Here is a 19063-nt window from a genome sequence, read left to right as displayed (position 1 = left end):
CAAACAATATTCTCACAGTGAAAAGATTTTTTATACACTGGAAACATCATGCTCTGAGAAAGAACCAAGATAAATAGCCAGTCAAGATCATTTATGTCTCAGCTCTCTAAACTTTCTGCAACTGAAATCAGATCCTGAATGGCATCTAAACTGCTACATTTAAACTGCAAGCAAAAATACAATCTAAATTAAAGTCCAGTCCTGCCATGTTTTAAGTACTTCATTAAATTCTTGGATTCTAAGTCCTTAATAAAGCCAAATACATTTAATATTAGACCCTAAAGGCAAATGGTCTATATTATAATCTTTATTCACCATCTAAATGATGTGAAGCTTTCTTTTTCATTCAGGAGACTGGAGGAGCCCTCTGCCCCTCACTTCCACACAGCATTCAGAAGGACCCCAATCTCTGGCATCACACAGCAAAACGATTCTGCTAGCAGTTGCTAATTAGTAATTTTTCCCATAGAAAAGTACTGAAAACAAAGGTGCAAGTACTAGAAGAATACTCTCTCTGCACTCCCTTCAACAATTGCATACATATACAGCTGAGTTGCATGTAGTTGACTTAGTCCATTTAGAAAAAAAACTTGATGTGGAAACTTTACATCTCCTTCCTCTCCACCATTCAAATGTCATAAAGCTTTGGCAAAGGAAACTGGTAGGAAGGGATACTGTAGTCATGATGTTTTGTTTGAGTACATTATCCAGTCATTCTTTGCAATGCCATTTCTTTCTTTCCCATACATACAGAAGCAAATTCAATGAACAGACAATCTGTAAGTTGTGGCTCCTGCTTAAGCGATAAGAAATGCTTTGTGGTTGTCTCACTGAGAATAATCACTAGAATGAAACTGAAAAATTTCATTCAATAAATGTGCTTCAGTGGCTTTGATTTTTTTATTTTTTTTATTGTTTGGGTAAAATATACATCTTATACATATTGCACTTTTTATTTCATTTTTTTGATTATACTAGGCTTTTGATAGAGAGATACTTTGAATGAGAAACTTACAGTGCCATCTCAAATTAAGTTTTCCAGTTATGAATGTAACTAGGCAGCTATTGGGCACTACAATCAGTAACTACTGATTGTTAAAAACAAATTCAGACATGATTAGCTGTCTAATAGATACATATATATAGTATTACTATAAAACCTCAGTTTTATAGAGTTTTATTAACCAACTACTATTTCAAGTGCTAGTAAAAACTAACTACTCTATTAAATCTGGTTCTTTAGTCTGAATGTGATGGATTACATAATATTCAGTTAATATTTGTGAATGCTGTATGTTGACCTGGATATTGAGATTATTAGCATATACTTGTATTTTGCTACTGCCAGAGTTAGATGGCCAGTGACTTCCCTGCTCTGCATCAGTGAAAATACACTGTGCTAAATAAAACCAGTAAGAAAAAACAGTGCACCTTTAGTCCTCACCATCCAGTAAAGGCAACCCTTAGTCTTCTGAAAATGAAAAATCAATGCCTGAAGATGACCCATACCCCCACCTTCAAAGTGACTGAAATGTAAGTTTTGCCTCATGGATTCAGTGAACTGTTGAGGTTGGAAGAGACCTCTGGAGTGGCTGTATTCCAACCACTCTGCTCAAAGCAGAGTCAGCAGATGACATATTCTTCTAATACCAACTACATTAATGAACTTACTCTGCCATGCAGGGCTTGATCATTGAATAAGACAACCAAAAGCACTTTCTGCCATTAAAAAGTCTTACCAAAAGAGGCCCTTGTGAAAATGCATTTCAGATGGATACAAGCATATGTTTTCAGCTTCACCCAAGCTATTACATTCTGATAAAACGCAAAGTTAAAAGACATTGTTGTCCCTTCATATTCTTCTTGAACTTCATAACCAATCAATTTTGTTAGGAAGAGTACCAAATTTCTATTTTAAACAAAGGGCTTTTGCACATGGTTTTATTATTACATCTTTGGTGTTTATCGTGTATCAACTGAACAACAGTGGTTAACTGTATAGCTCCAACACAATTCCAAAAATGTCAAAAGAACCTCAAGGATACAGGTTTAAGCTAGCATGTTATAGCTCAAGCTGTAATACACGCACAGTTAGTAACAAATGCTCAATTGATCCTCAGTACCATGTGTAGTTACATCTCTGAGCCAAAATAGAGATAAAAGAAACCCAGTGCCTACTGTCATTGGAAGAAGTGTCTAATGGAATCTATGCTGAGTTACTGACCCATCGAAATATACCACATCATCAAAACGTGTCCAGAGTTTCAGATGCTTTTTCTTTCAGTAGAATTTTTTTATTCTTAGCTTATAGATTTAAAATGGTGATGGCTTGGGACCATGCATATAAATACTTATGCATGGTTAAAAGTGTGTCTAGGGTAAATGCCTGCCTAACTACTTGCTAGATTTGAACTGTGAGTATGAGGGAAATACATGAACAATAACTGAATCTCACACATTTCCAGTTTTAGTCTGGAACTCCTCATCTCAGTCTGTTCAGAGAGGTTTCAAATTTTATTGACATGGTAGTAAAAACAATGACCCAATAGCAAGTCCCCATCTAGCCAGTGAAAATTCCAAAGCTTGAAAGTCTGATCCAGTAAGATATTTAAACCCATGTGATTCCTTAGCACAGCAGTAGTCCCATTGAAGTCAATTAGAACTACTTCTTTACTTAACGCATGGGATAAGTATTCTGCCAAATCGGGACTGAAGAGAAAGTGTCTCACAGAAAACAGCTATAATTCCTATTTTCTGTTAGAGAATATAATTTTTATTTTTTTTCCTAAGTTTTCACATTTGGGCTCAGATTTCCTTACTTAAACCATTCAACTGGTATTAAGAACATGTAGACTCCTTTTTTAAAGGAGGCTAAATTGGGGCAGAAACAAAAAAACCTCACAGTGATAATAAAACTGCACAGCTGAAGACGGCTGACAAAGAAGTTTTCCTAAGCATTCTAATGCAACTTTCCAAATGATTTGTGTTCCAGTAGCACCCATATGCAACAGATCATTTCACCACAGTAATGGACTAAGAAATTCAAAGAGGTAGTGAGCTCAGACTGTTCATAATAAATTTAGACCAAATTATTTAACTCAAGTTTCTGGGGAGGCTTTCCCTGATTATGTAGCATGTTCCCTGACTATGCCTTCAGTATACACAGGCGTTTAGAGAACATTAGATCTGAATGTGATGAGGTGGCATCACTGTTCACAGCTTGGTCCATAATGCTAAACATTTGAGCTGAAATTTAACCTTAGCAATTTAATATCTTTCTAGTATTTTCTGTGCTCTTTCAACAATCAATATTCAATTCATAAAAACAAGTCAGCATACTCCTTGTAACTTAGTTTCACTTTTTTGTTAATGTAGATGTAGTTAGGTGATGTTGGGCTTTGGTTTTTACTGTTTATAGTCGTCTGACAAACACAATAATGAATTATTGCTGGATTATTGCTAATTAATCTTACACATTTTCAGAGGGAGTTTTATGACTCATAGAGACCATGAAATCATTTCTATTAGAAGACTCACCCTATACTATTTTGTCATAAAATATTAATTTATATGTCATCTACCGAAATTCAACAAATTCAATCTGCTTTCAGTTTTAGCACAAACAGGAAATGCATCTTGTTTTCACATCCCACTCCACTAGTCACACTGTTTAAGACAATAAATATCCGTAACATCCTTGTACACAGCCTAGCATAAATACAATATTCAGGAAAAAAGAGGTATGCTTATGACACCAGAATGTTTTTATAACAAATGGATTTTGAAGACCATTGGCCCCAGGAAGGTAGTTATGCGATTTGCTGGGGTCCACAGTACCTGCAATCTGATCAAAGAACTGATAACAGTGTTGACCATGAATCTGTCAATACCTTCTTTTTTACTCAGAGTGTTTGCTTTAGTAAAGCTAGATTATACTTTTAAAAAGATCTATTACAGTAATTTCAATCTGATTGTAACGTACAAACTAAATATTAGTGTCACTAATGTCTTGCTAAACTTTTTGCTTTTTTTATTTGCTTAGGTGTTTCAATTTTTTTGAGCCTGGAGTGAAGTGGGAGAGATACTATAAATGTTTTACACTCACATAGTTAAAATGAAATGGGAATTAAGGTGGAGTGTTGAACTGTTATGGCACGCTTCTTCATGAGAGGAAAATATAGGCTACTTTTGAGAACTATGAAAATCACTCTATTGAATCAGCTGGAATAGCTGATTTAAGAGACCTTTAAATATTTATTAAATAGCATCACTAAAAAACTGTTTGCTTGGCACTGTATCCAAAAAGGTGAAGATGAAGGAAATTAAGTCTTTTGACCTTCTGTTTGTTACATCCAAAGAGGTCAACTAAATTCTATAGCTGATAATTAAGGAAGTAAGTCATCTAAAGTAAATATTCTACTCTCTAAAAGATAAAGAGAATTTCCCTTGCTGGGTAAAACATCCTTTGCCCCAAAAGGCATTACTGTATGCATACATCTCCTTTTGGATAATGTATACAATTAAAAATCCTTTAATCCTCTCAAGTATTATAATGTAGGTCAGTTAAGTAAAGAAATCTATAGAAGTTGCATTTTTAAGTGGGTGTGAGGACAAGAAAGTCACAAATTTGTATTTGAGAACCTCTCTAGTATTGCATAAGCATAAACTTATATTTGCACATGAAAACTATGCTGCTTAAGCAAAGCACAAAATTGAAATATAAAATATGTATGTACAAATACAGCTTGTGTGCTATTTTCATATTCTTTCCCTAGCAAAGCCTTGTCTTTGAAGAAGTATTCATTAAATGATGAACGTAAAATTATCAACGTACTATTCGAGAAACACTACAGCTGCAAATATGGTTCTAAATTAAAATTGATGACTTGCAAAGAAGGTACCACAAAAGGTAAGTGGTTTTCTTGCTGAGTTTCTACCTTCAACCTAGATAGATTGTAAAACATGCTGGCTTCCTGTCAACTTCAGGAAAACATGCTGTCTTTTATTGCCTGGAAACACAGAGTTTAGTTTCTGAAGTCATAAACAATTTGATGGGGAGTAGTTATTTTGGATGCACAACTCTAGAAACGCTAAGTTCCTCATAGGTGTTGATAGCAACAAGCTGAAGGAGCCACCCGCTATTATCAAACACACATTCTTCCTTTTCAAGTAAATCACACAATGCAGTCCTTTTTATGTATATATGATGTTTCCTTTGCTTAGAAAATGAATTATCAAAAAAATTTCCTAATTTTGTAAAATATGATCAAACTTTGGTAAATCATCTTTCATCTCCATGCATGTCTTGATTTGTTGTCTTTATGTTATCTGAGAATAATTTATTTAAAATAAGCTATATTTGCCTAGTCTTCTAAAGGACTACTTCTTTTTCCCCAAAAAGTGATCAATGCTAACAAAGATACAAATACTGCCATTGAGATGAAACACAAAGACAACTTGTTAATGTAATGTACATGACATTATATTACATTACTAAAGTAATGTAATCTTACTTGTTAAAGTAATGTAATCATATATGCTCAATTCCAACACCTCCCAAATACATCAAACTGAAGACCCTGTGCAATAAATTTAGATTTATTCACAAAAATGAGTGCAGAATAGAAACTGTAAAAGTTTTATTCGCTGCTACCATACCTATGTCATTAAATTTATTCCAAAGGAACAAACTAACAAAATTAAAACAATATAATTTAATTTAGTGGGGTTTTTTTCCTGCCTATAGTCTTCCTCATGAGTTGGCTAACAAAAATTCCTCTTGATGCCAGTTATGATGGTATGACCATTTGTGTGCTGATACGGAGCAATTATATTTCAAACTGTCCCCTTGGCCAGTATAGGTAAACAAGCATCAGCTGGCAGTAATTTCTTATTGTACTAGGAAGGTCCAAGTGGAAAAGCTGCCTATACAAGTACAAATATATCATATAATTTGAGTGTAAGATGGTTTTGGAGCCAAACAAACTTAGTCTTTGGAAAACACCAATTTGTAGCACCTGAGAACCTGGCCCATTTAAGCCACCTTGTAATGAATTCTTTCTTTGGGAAAAACCTCACATTGATTTCAATAGAAAATTTGTCAGGCAGAGCATTAGCCAGAAGCTTTGTGTATTCTTTTCATACTACAAGAGAAGAGGAAGAAATAAGATGAGGTAAGAAGCATTCCCTGAAAGTTTTTAACTCATATAATGTTAGTCATTTTAGGGAGTATGACTGAATGATTAATATGTATAATTTAAATTGTTGAAAAGATATTTCAAAATAAGAAAATTTGGCAACCATTATTTAAATGCTACTTAAATTTTCTTCTTTCCTTAATGACTGATTTAACTTGAAAGGTTTTTTACAGTAATGTTCATGAACAACATGGAAAACAGATTGCTCTATAGTTTGAAAAGTATGGATGAAGCAGTAGCTAATGAGCTATGGGAAACAATTTTTTTTCAGTTCATGTGGTGAATATATTAAAATTAAGAAATAGAAAGCATTTAACTTTTCTTTAATTATTTATCTTAGAACTATATTGCAGTTTTTATTTATTTAAAGCAAATAGAATATGACTGTGCTTTATTTTTTAAATAACATACAATAATTTTTTTAAGTATCTGGCAAAAAAAGTATAAAAGATACCTTATGTCAACATCTCTGGTTGCTTAGTATAAAAAGAGATGTCTAAAACTTTCCCTCTTGGAATTAACCTGCTAATTAACCACAAAAATTCCATTTGATTATGTCTGACAGTGAAACATGGTTTAGCTCTGTGCCACTTTCAGAGGCCTGTTAAAAGCTAAACATCGAAAAATAAATGTATTAAAGCCACATCCTTAGTTTAGGGGGTTGAGCTTGCCTTTCAGGGACTTTGTTTCATTTCATTTTATCCTCTTCAGGGCAGAAGGTCCTTCCCAGTCCCAGAAAGCTGCTCTCTTTCCAGATCTGGAACCCTGCTCGTTCTGGTCCCCTAAAACAATCTCTGTCTGCCTCTGTCTCACTCACCCTCTCCCCACACACTCCCCCCTTTCTCCACAGCTATTCCCTCTCCTAATATTTATTAATTCATTCTTCCTGTGTGCCATATTTATATGCAAGCTGGATACATATTTATAACTAGTTCTTCCTCTAACATCCTACAAAAAGCAAGAAATCTAATAAAATAATAACTAAATGCTATGAAAAAGAGTGTATTATTTTATAGCATGGCACCAAGTAGGCAATAAGATATTCACTACCTTCTTGAGACAGCAAAGTCATACTGTTAAGCCAGGATTAAATTTGTTTCTTTGTCCAAGGGCATAGTATTCTGCCTAATTCAAAATAAAACAGCCCAATCATCAAAACTGAAGCAAAAAGCTAGGCAGTGTATGCCTTACGGCTCTAGATGGACATTTTGATTTTCAGATTTTTTCTAATATTGTTTCCCAAGACTCTTTTCCAGTGCAACACTTCCTTTGAAACCTTACATAGCTTTCAAGTGCCAAACTACATGCTCTTGAGAGATGTCAGTGGCCTGCTTGTAAAAGATAGGCAGGAGAGGCTGACACAGTCAATGTATTTTGTTTACAGAAATTTTACCTCAGTCATCAATAACTATATGTAACAGAAAGATGGTTTCATTCTCCCTTTGACATGGTGCTAGCTACATTGCCTAAGGACTTTTTTCACTGTCAAACATGGTTTATTTTAATATCTATAGCCAGTTTAACAGCAACATAATGTTTTATACTCAGAAGTGCCAGCTATGCTTTCACATTTGATTTGTATTTATCCCATCAAAATGTTTATATTTTACTATGCTGTAGTGCCTGGCTTTAAATCACTGTCAGTAAAGTAAACTTGCTGAGTAACAAGATCAGACCCACAGATGGGATTTCAGGCAATGGAGGGTTTTACTGCAGTGTTTTGTTTTCTAGACCTTGATCTTCATAACAAAACCTCAGACATTGTGGCAAAGGATATTATTATTCTTAAAGTATTTAGTAAACACAGCTGCTTGTTGAAGCTGGAGGGAAGACAAGCATCAAGATAATGTGCTGAAAGATGCACATTCCTTCTCAAGTCAGGTTGAAAAAAAGAAGATGGAACTAGATGATCTTAAGGTCCTTTCCAACCCTATGATTGTATGATTCTATGACTGGGAGATAAAATGTAGTTTTATCTCCTCCTCAGAGCTGAGGCCTACTAAGAGAATGATGGAAAAGTAGTCTGTTTCATTTGTTCAATAGCTCTCATCTAGTTACATTCAGACATTTGCCTATACCTCTAAAATATGTCTTTGCTGCAGACTTCCATACATGGAGGTGTATTTTTGGTAGTGGTAAATATGTCATGCAGAAAAAGCTCAGTAGGTAAGAGTTTTTACAAAAAGAACTAATTCTAGAGAAACAATTGGTCATTATACTGAAATGGGAATATAAATGAAAGCTGAAATTCACAATTTGGAGATAACGTGAAATCCTGGGTTGTTTTTCAATTTTGGTTCATTAGGACAAAAGTCTTAGAACCTGATCTACTGATGTTTTAGCTGAGAAAACAGTTTAAAAAGCCCTGTCAGAAATGTTAATTAAGTCCTACAGGCATGCCTTTAACCAAATAAGTTCAAATTTTTCTTTCATGTGGGATCAAGTAACAAACAGCATATTTATTGCTTTCTGGATCCTAATGTTAAGTCCTTATTTTCTTTTCTGTTTCTTTTACCACTGCAAATTAATTAAACTTTTTTTTTTGAGTACTGTATAAAATTTCTTAAAAAACTGTATAAAATATAAATACAATTTTAAAATAAGAAGCCATTAAAAAGGAAAGCATCTGCAGCATGGTTGTTTCTACTTTGATTCCAGTAGTATAGAACTGACATTTCCAAGCACTGTAACTTACTGCCTGGTACTTTGGGATGTAGAAACAGAAATTTCTAAGTATTTTCACCCACTGCATGAGCCAACACTGTGGCCAGAGGGCAGGGAGGAGCATATTTCATTCAGTCCCCTGTGTTAGGCCAATGCTTTAGGGATTAACTGTTATCAAACAGTAGCTTTCTAGTTAGAAGAAATAGATTAATTCCCAGTTCAGAACCAGCGGAAGATTGAACTGCAGGGAAAATAGCTTTATCCTGTGACTTTTTTTGCTCTTTTTTTCAATTTGTTTATCCAGGCCCTTCCATTTCTCCGGTGGTCAAGAAGCCCAGCAGAAACACACACCAAGTTTCATCTTTAGTTACTTAAACCCAACAAATCTCTGGAAAAGAGCCAGAAATTTCAGATCACTTAAAATTTTGAGGAGATTTTAAGGTATTAAGGTATATGGAGATTTGGAGGTGGGCAAAGAACATGGGTGTCACAATTACTCAGGTTTTGAGATATTTTCTTCTTTTGGACAAGTAAAAATCTCTTACTGTTTTTCTTGCAGCACCTGCAGTGGAGAAAGTTTTGGATATGTCTCAGAAGGACCTTCAGAAAGCTTGAGCTGGAATTTCTTCTGTTTGCCAGGATTTCACAAAGGTAAGGCAGGGAGATGAATCGGAAGAAGCTGCTTTGTGATTTTGGTTTTTCCTCACGGAACAGAACAGAAGGAAATGTCAGGGTCTGCAAAAGGAAGCAGTTGATAGCCAGCTGCTTAAGAAAAATCAGTGAAATAATTAGAATTTCTCTTGGGCAGTTACAGTGAATGTGAACCACACATGCGTGTGTGCATGTGTGGTTCTTTCATAAATTGTTTGGCACATTTAGTGATTATTAAACGGCACCCAAAGGCAATACAAGATTTACTACAAAAGAACACAAAATCTGATGAAATTGTTTAGCAACTACACAGTGTGTTTTTCTTTGGAAACAAGGTTAACTCACCTCCTAAAAAAATGATATTGCATGGTATTACACCTGATCCGTTTTAATTTTTATCTTGTTGATCAGGTAATGTTAATGTTATGCTTGATAACAAGGGCACGATTTCCAGGAAATGAAGATTTTTTTTTTTTTTAATTAGTCATTTCAGAAAAATAATGCCTGGAAGCCACATCAGCCTCTGTTTTGTGTGTAATTTTTTAGGGCTTAAAAATTTTATAGAGATCTTTCAGAAGTTAAAATATATTTTCTCAAATACCAGTATAATTCTTGGGTTTGATTTATGTTTAATTATTGGAAAATCATCTTCATGCATTAAGCAGAAACAGGACAAAATGTTGGGTTTTTTTCAAAGACGCAAATAAATAGCTATATATTTCCACTGGAGGATGTTGTATATTTGAAGTATATTCCCTAGAAGCTTCTCAGTTTTGTTTTGGTGTGTTCTCTAGGGTACATAGAGAAATGTGGAAAGGTCTGTGCAAAATTTCTTGAATACCAAAAATTTTTGCAAAGGTGTCCTGATCACAGCAGTAGCTTTAAACCATTTTGCTATTATTTTTGAAGGAGACAATGTCATAGAAGCAGTCCAGCCAGTTTAAGATTTCTGTTCAAGGTTTCTCATTATGAAATACAATTACAGAGGTTATATGCAAGTGACTGTGAATCCATCAATCTAATATTTTTCTCCTACTGATACAGTAGTTCTAGTCAGCATGATCACTTTTTTTACTTACCTAGGAAAAATGTTTAAATTTTTATTACAAGTATAGATATTTTATTAAAAGTTATATATTTAAATAGAGAAAATATGCTTTAAAAATTTAGGAAGTGAGAGTTAAGGTTCCAAACTTTTACATACAAAGGGAAATTTCTAGAAAATCCAGCCCAATACACCTAGCTGAAAAGACATAACTGCTTTGCTGAAAACAGGTCCTGTGATGAGAAAACTTGAACCACTTTTACTGATGTATGTGTATTTCTGAACACGCTGGAAAATGCAACCAACCTTTCCAATATCCAATATCCAGCCTTAAACGTGACATAAATCTTCTTACCTTCCTGGCTTTTGCTGCTTTACTTATTTCTCACTCTTCATGCAAAAAGTATCAAAGAACTAAAAGCAGTTGTTTAGAGGAAAGAATTAAGGTTGCAGGTATAATTTTATTTTTAATGTTTCTAAACTTTTATATTTTACAGGTTTCATGTCTGTTTATCACAGGTTTGGGGGGCGGTTTTTAACCCTTGACTAATTTGCTGGGTTGAGAGAGTTTTTTGTTTTGTTTTCTTCTGCTGCTACAAGTTGCCTTGTGTAACCGATGTGATTTAATGTGTGCATGGAGGAATAACTCTTACCTTACTCTGTCTCTTGTTAGCCATAGAAATATTCTCTGCAGGGGTGAAGCCAGGTGCCATTTTCTGAATAACAAAATGAGGTGGGCTGGGCCCAAGAACATACTTTGGCATTTAGACACCAATTTGGCAATACCTGAAAATACGGAAGATGATAGAACGTATGAGTTTCTAACAGTCGATCTATGTATTCATATGAATATGCAGCTGGTGAAATTTAGATAAGCGCAATGCAATTAGTAGAGCTTGAATTTGGATAGAAAAACGGAGCTATCCCTCTTCCTCTTGAAATGTCATAAAGAGACTATTTTTAATTACTGCAAGTAAGTAATATCTTGATTATACTCTTCTGCCAAAAAATTCAACTCCACCATCATGGGTCATTATGCAGGAACATTAATTTAATTAATATTGACTCATAGTGAAGGATATAATCTATTAAAATGTCACCACCACTTGTTTTACAATCTGGAAATATCCTATTTGATCCAAGTATGTTTTGTGCAACTTATTCTTGAGGACTATTCTGTTGCTCCCCTAACCAATAAATTACCCTTTTCATCTACTGTTGTTTCATTTCATTCAAAGCAAAATAGTTTCCAAAACAAGTTATTCCTTTCAAAGAAAAAAAAATCACTTTAGACCTGCATGATCACAGGAACACATCCTGTCAACAGCTCTGCAATAAGATCCAGTGGGATGGATGGTGTCCAAAGAATACTAATCAGGTTTCTGTATAAACAAAGTGCATTCTACACTTCAGTTTCTGGGAGCTCACTGTCCAAACATTTTACGAACATATTAAGTGCCTTAAAGTCCTTCTGCACAACAGAAAGAACTATCAAAGCACCTATGGTAAAAGATAAGATTGCACTTTAACTTTCATGATATATTTTTTCAAATACCAACTCTATTGATGTTATCAAGCAGTTGTTTAATTTGTGCAACTTCAGTGTTTCCACAGTCAGGGCTTCTGACTGGGATTCTGCCCTTCTAATATTTTAGTAGTGGAGGTAATATGTGCATGTGGGTGGTTGTGGGGCAGAGGGAGAATCACTTCTGTGGTCTGTGTGCTGGTATTTAAAATGTCAAGATGGAGTGCAATAAAAATATTAGTAACGAAGGGCTGCACACTTGACTCTTGATCATTTCATTTCTCTAAAGTGTAGAAAAAAGGATGCTGAACACATTTACAGCACAGCCCACTCACCAAATTGCTGAATACCTTATCTTAAACTAGCACTAGCAAATGCAGTAAATTCCTCTGAGGCAGCACTTCAGTCTATAGATTCAGCAGCAGGAGGTCCAGTGAGTCCAGTCTGACCTCTGAGTCCTTGGAATCCAAGAAGCATGAAGTCTAAGGCACACAAATTACAGATCAAAGTAGAGCTGTAAAGTTTCAAGGCTTTGCTTGTTTAAATATTGACCTAGAGAAACAGACGGATGTTGGAGGATGTTTGGTTTGTATTTCATCTGATTACTTTTCAAGCTATAAATTAGAGCCTGCAAGGGGAACAAGTTTTCTGCAAAACAGTTTGAAACTGCCGTGTTTCAGAAAGCAGACAGAGGAATGGGAAAGGGCAACAGTCCCACTTTCTCTGTCCACACACAAACTGAATGCTGTATGGATTCTTGGTCAGGGAAGGTCAAACCAGCAGACCTCCAAATCCCAGAACCCTTCTGCAGAAGCTCCTAATCCTGAACTTTCTCTATTTCCCCTCACTTAAAATTCCATTCCAGGTTTTGATCTTCTTGCTAATTCTTTCTAGTAGCAGTTTAAAGAAAGGGAAGGAGAGATCGAACCTGAAGGTCTTTGGGACCATCACCTGTTGTGAAAACACAGAGATTGTCCTCCATCTTCTATACCCAATTTTTTCCCATGAGCCCCCTCTCTCACCTACTCTTCCTGGTTTCTCAGTTCTTACAAATGATCCAAGACCCTGTCTCTTTTCCCTCATGGATCACTCCTTACCCAAGCGACTTAGAATTACTCTAGAAAATCTCCTATGTCTTCAATGCACCACATCATTGGATCCCTGACATAGCAAATATCACCATGCCCTCACCCCTCCAAACACCCATCCTACCATGAATGCCAGGGCTGAAAAAGCCTCAGCCTGCCATGGCTCCCCACTTTTCTTTATCAGCAGTCCACCAAGTAATCCTTGTCTCCTTTCTCATTTCCTCTTGAAGTTTCTTATTCCAGACATAGGGTTATCCACAGCCTTATATAAGCCACCTAAAATTAAGTGCGATCCTAAGGCCTTTGTTTCAAAGAACATGCTCAAGCAGCCAGGTGTAATTTCTTGTCCGTTTCCTTCAAATTCTGCCTGTCACGCCACTGAATTCCCAATCAAAAGTGCTGTGAATGCCTAACTCATCTGTCAGCCACCAAACCTTCCAATTGGTTCAAAATCCTCTTAAGCCTCCTGAACCATCCCTACAGAGGTTATTGTTCACTAAATCCCTATTCTAACCCAACTGTTCACCTAGAATTAAAGTTGCCAACCCTATGACTCCAAGGGAATTAAAAAAATCCAGATATAAAAATCCAATAGAGTAAGACCCCATAAAAGGGAAAGAACTGTAAAGAATACAGCTGAGAAAAAACCACAAACCCATAACAGTCCTATATTGTCTGCTTAGTCACTAGGGAAGAAATTAGATATTAGAATACAAGTGTACAGACTCAAGGTGTAGGGGTTTCTCTTCTCTTCCAGTATCATGAGAAACAGGCTCTAGGTAATTGCAGCTGTGAGAAGTCTCTTGCTTTGAGTCTGACCTATTAATTTTGTCTCTATCTTAGGCTGCCTGCTGCAGTACCTGAAAATCACAGACTGGGCAGCTTTTTCTTTTGCTCTGCTCAGACTGCCAATTATTTGCACATGACCTGTGGACTCCAGCAGGGAGAGAGGCCATGACACTGCACAGCCATGAAAAGCTGTGCTCCTTGTTGCACCAGGCACTCCTGACATGGAATCCAATGCACAAACTCCTGCTGCCTTGCTCCCTGTGACCTGATGGGCAGGGGCAGGCGATGTTGAGGTCTGATTCAAGGTAGACTGTCTTACACACCGGAACAGAGGGAAGCTGGTAGGTTTTCACAAAAACCTGAGTGATTTCAGGCCACAGATACCACCAGCTTTCAAACAACCCTGCACCTTTACAAGATCCAAGAATAGTTTCCAGATGTTTGCTGCAGGGGAAAACATAAATACCCACCATTTTTACACACATGCTCTGATTGCCATAGCAGGAGACTCCATCATGGGGCTGAAGTTTGGCCCACTCCAGCAGCATTTTCTAGCAGACCAGCCCAGGGACCACAGTCTCAGGTGTTTGAATGGCCCAGAGCCCTACCTCAGTAGCAGGAAGTACCAGGACCATTTCTAGCTCAATTAGTCACTGTGTGCCAAATAGCCCTGGATAGGTATTTACTGCGGAACTATGTGAAACAACATGGAACAACATTTTGTGCCAATAAGGAAAAAGGGGGAATTTGGGAGTCTTGAATTAATAGTGATTTCCTTGCAGGAAAGCCACTACTAAGTAGAAGAAGAATGTTGATCTTTCACCTACCACTCAGGCACAATTTAAATAGGTCTCTGCATGCAACTATTCTGGATTAAAACTCCAATTTCTTATGCATCTCAATAACATTAACTGGATAAAAGCTTTAATTTCAGACTTTTTAGGGGTAACTACTTCAGAAGAGCCATTGTGCTTCAAACCCATACAAGTCAAATCCACAGTAACTTCCATACAGAGAAGCTTCCCATGGCGAAGGACTCTCTAAATCTATATTGTCTTTCAGCAACAACAGAAATCTGGAAATAAAAGTCTGTTGAAAAGTCCAGATATGTTGTACATGTGGTGATTTGCTATTGTATCTCATTGGGTCAATCTTATTTTTAAATTGAAAGCAGACAATATTGAAAATACTTTTATTCAGCTGCAAGCTTAGCTCCCACTGATTTAATAACTACTTTTCTAGCAAAGTAACACCAAGGTGGTAGCATCTTGAATTAACAGAGACTTCAAAAGCCTCTTTGGGAAAGAGCTTTGCTTTTTTAAGCTTTATCAAAATTGCAATCCAAATAAACCCTTAAATGTCATTGACTTTATTGCAGTATAACTGCTGGCAACATTTGCATTTTCTCAAAGCTATCTCTACAGAGTTGACATGAAGTTGATTTCCCATCAAAAGCTCCATCATAATGCTAATAAAGAATTATTTTAAAATTGCTAAGATAATGTCACAGGAATGTTCATTAATATGACAAAATTTCTTTTAAAGTTGTCATAAAGCTTCTTTGTTAGAAATTGAATAATAATACCTGCCAAATACATGTCTTGCTTCATCAGAACACCACTAATTAAGACAATATTCATGTACACCCTTTTACAAGATCCTGTAGGCATCAGCTGAGCAATCTTATGCTGTATTTTGAACAGACAAGAATAATATGTGCTTCTATGATATCCTGAACTTGATTTTCAACAGTTTAAATTAACTTTAATGAATGAATATGTTGGCCCAGTTAAAAATTTATTTGGATTAGAGTGTTTTTTAAATGCAATAGCTATTCCACTTTGAAGGGCATTTCAATTTCAACATAATTAACTTTGTAAATGTGTTCTTACATGGAATTATTTAAGAGTAGCTAATTTCTTGTGTTATCTAGCTCTGATTAAGTTTCACAGCTCCTGTAAGATGCAGGAATTATTATCACCTTTGCACAGCCGGTGAATTTGAAGCAAAATGCCAAGGGAAAGCAAAATCATTGACATGACTTGAATTAGACCTCCAGACACTCTTACACATACACTTATGATCAGCTATCCCATTTTTCTCCCTTATACATATATGTAGTCTTCCACAAGCGCGGAAACAAACAAGTACATGTGGTTGAAATTAAAAGATTTGCTATCTGTAGAAAATTGCCAGATGGTTAGATCGAAATTAATCCTACCAAATTTATTTGTTGGTGATTTCTAACTAAAAAGGGGTTTCTATTTTAAATAATTGTTGCTTATAAACAGAGAAGCCAACAAAGCGTAAAGATTCCTATTTGGATAGGCAATCCCAGTCATACACATTTTTGAGACAACAAACCAGCAGTGGCTGCTGACATATGTAGCTACATATTTCTACTACATAAAAAATAATAATCATGCCATTGCTATGCCATAGGATAAAAAGCTTCTCACCTGTGTTTGTTCCCTTAAAATAAAATTTTGTGTCTTCTTTTTGTTAGTCTTATCCACATACAAAGAATATTCATAAATGATTAAAAAACGTATTGCAAATACTTCCAACTTAACAGGCTGAAGTAGTATATTAAATAAATAAGAACACACACAACTAGAGGTTAACCTAGGCCAATGAGTACTAGAATAAACTAAGATATTTACTCTAAATGAATAACAGTATTAGAACAAAACATTATTACATTCTAATCTCTAATTAGGATTGAAAATTTAATACCTATTTTCTTTTCATAAATAACTGAACAAATTCTTAATCCAAATTTCTGAAAATTACCAAAAGTTCTTAAACCCCGATAGTATTAAAGTTATTCTTGTGCTTTTAGTTTCAATTAGATATAGATGTATGTGTCCTCTTTCTTCAGATAACAATTATTCAGTGTTCTTGAGTAAGATCAACAACTCCATTGCAGTGGACACTACAGCAGTTTCATTGGCACCATGCAGAACTCCAGTTGATAAACCTCAGATTCTTTAAAACAGGGACTAAAATATGCAATTTGCATAATAAAATCCTTTTGTGATCATTGAGATTGCTCGTATCATTAAGCGATTTGATGGCTGAAGAAGTAGTCAAGAATCTGGCCTTGAGAAAAGAAGCCTCATTAAGGCTTATTTATCCCTTCTGAAAAGAGAATGGATGTGAAAATATAATGAAGTATCTCTATCAATTGCAGAGCAGCAGTACATATACACAAACATTAATTTCCCTCTCTGTACAAACAGCAAGACATGTGCATGTACTGTGGGAATGAATCCTTTGCAGCTCATACCACAGAGAAGATGGAAATGGTGCTCATGTTTGCCTTGAAATTGTATTACGTGAATGATAAATAATATAAAATATGTGAGTAGAGTCACTGATTGTATAATTAATATTTGTTTCTTTGGGGAACTGAGGGGCTGAAGGTATTCTTTGGCACCAGCTATTAGTGGTCTAACCTTTCAACTCTAAAGACATGAATTCTGGTCATGCTATAAGTAGGTTTTTTTGCTTGGAGGAAATCAGTGGCAGCTCTCCTTTTGGCTTCCACTGGCCAGGCTTTCCCCTAAAGCTGAGAATATAAAAGTGTCACAAAAGATCTGCCTAAAACTTAGCTTCCTCTTTGGCTCTGTCACATCTTGGCAACATTTCCGCTTTTCTTGGCCAGCTCTTCAAAATTCCAGTAAAGACAGCACAAAAAAGCAAACCCAAAATTTTGTCTTGCTTCTTGACTATTCCAAGATGCTGTTTTCCCCTTACGTTGCATCTGATTTGGTCTATGCCTTCTCGCATCAGTCAGAACAGTCCCTTTGGGACGTTTTCCTGGCTCAAGATCCCGGAATATTTTGGCCTCCCTTCCTTTCTGACCTTGCAAATCTTCTACACCAAAGGGCTGGCAGTAAGTGGCTTACATTCAGTAATACCACTGTTTTGCCACTCAGAGGTTTACCTAATTAGAGACAATATTGATACAGGAACATAGAAATGGCTGTACAAGATATATGATCCTGCTAACCAGGGCCATATTATACCTCTCTCAGTTTTTACAGAGGACTGCAAAAGAATACATCAGAAACATTGTCAAATAATCTCAGGATTCATTCTCTCCATTATATCTCAACCTAGCTGTTGGCACTTAGCTGTAATCTTCAAAAGGAAGTGTAATCAGACATCTGTGCACTTTGTCACATCCCATCTTATTTACTTATTCCTGAAGGTAAATAACCCTTACTTTTTAATTTTTCTCCCCACAGACCCAGGACTATCCATATCTTTTCAGGGTCTTTCTAAATTGTGTTAAAATGGTGTCTTATGCAAAAGCACTTGAGTTTAGGCTGAGCACACAGGTATATTGGGTCACTTCTAGAAACAGTGCAACTGCACTGGTGACATAACTACACCTAGCCAGTAAGCCCTACTCTTCAGGCTGGACAAAACACAACCTTGACATGACTGCTACCACAAGCAGTGGTTCATGCTATTCATGTGTCTCCATAAATGGTTTTTATTTTTCTTTCCAAAATTGTGGCAACTTCTAAAGACTTGACTTGATTTACTGAAACACATGGGGTTTGTTTGTTTTTACTGAACTCCTCCTTTAAAACGTATTTTCTGCTTGTGACATTGCTGTCCTTTAGAAGTTGAATTTTATTATGGTGTTCAGGTACTGCTGTGACTGGAATGAGCTTTCTGGTGAGTTACTTCAGACTAAGCAAGAATAGCCTTTGTTGCCATTCTCTGCAAGTATCTATTCTAAACAGCAACCACTTAAAGTGTCAAGAAATAGTTTTTACAAACACAGTACATTTGTAGGTAGTACAAGTGGGTAGCTTACGAAGGTTTGTTTTTTTTTTTAAGAAGATGGTACACTTCTCTACAGAAAGAGGGAAGAAACATTTCTAAAAAGACTATACAAAAGAGGTAACAGCCAGCCATCAACTCGTGCAAATTTAAGGGCTAATTTCAAACTAGTGAAGTATAAAAGCTAATTTTACATCAGACCCCACACGAAAAATCAAACCAACCATGTAGGTCAAAATTTTACTTAGATTTGATACAAAATCAAATGTCTAAAAATAATGCAGATCATTACTAACTGATCAGC

The sequence above is a fragment of the Strigops habroptila genome, chromosome 3, assembly GCF_004027225.2.
Source record: "Strigops habroptila isolate Jane chromosome 3, bStrHab1.2.pri, whole genome shotgun sequence".
Taxonomy (NCBI): domain Eukaryota; kingdom Metazoa; phylum Chordata; class Aves; order Psittaciformes; family Psittacidae; genus Strigops; species Strigops habroptila.
This window is presented reverse-complemented; position numbering follows the sequence as displayed.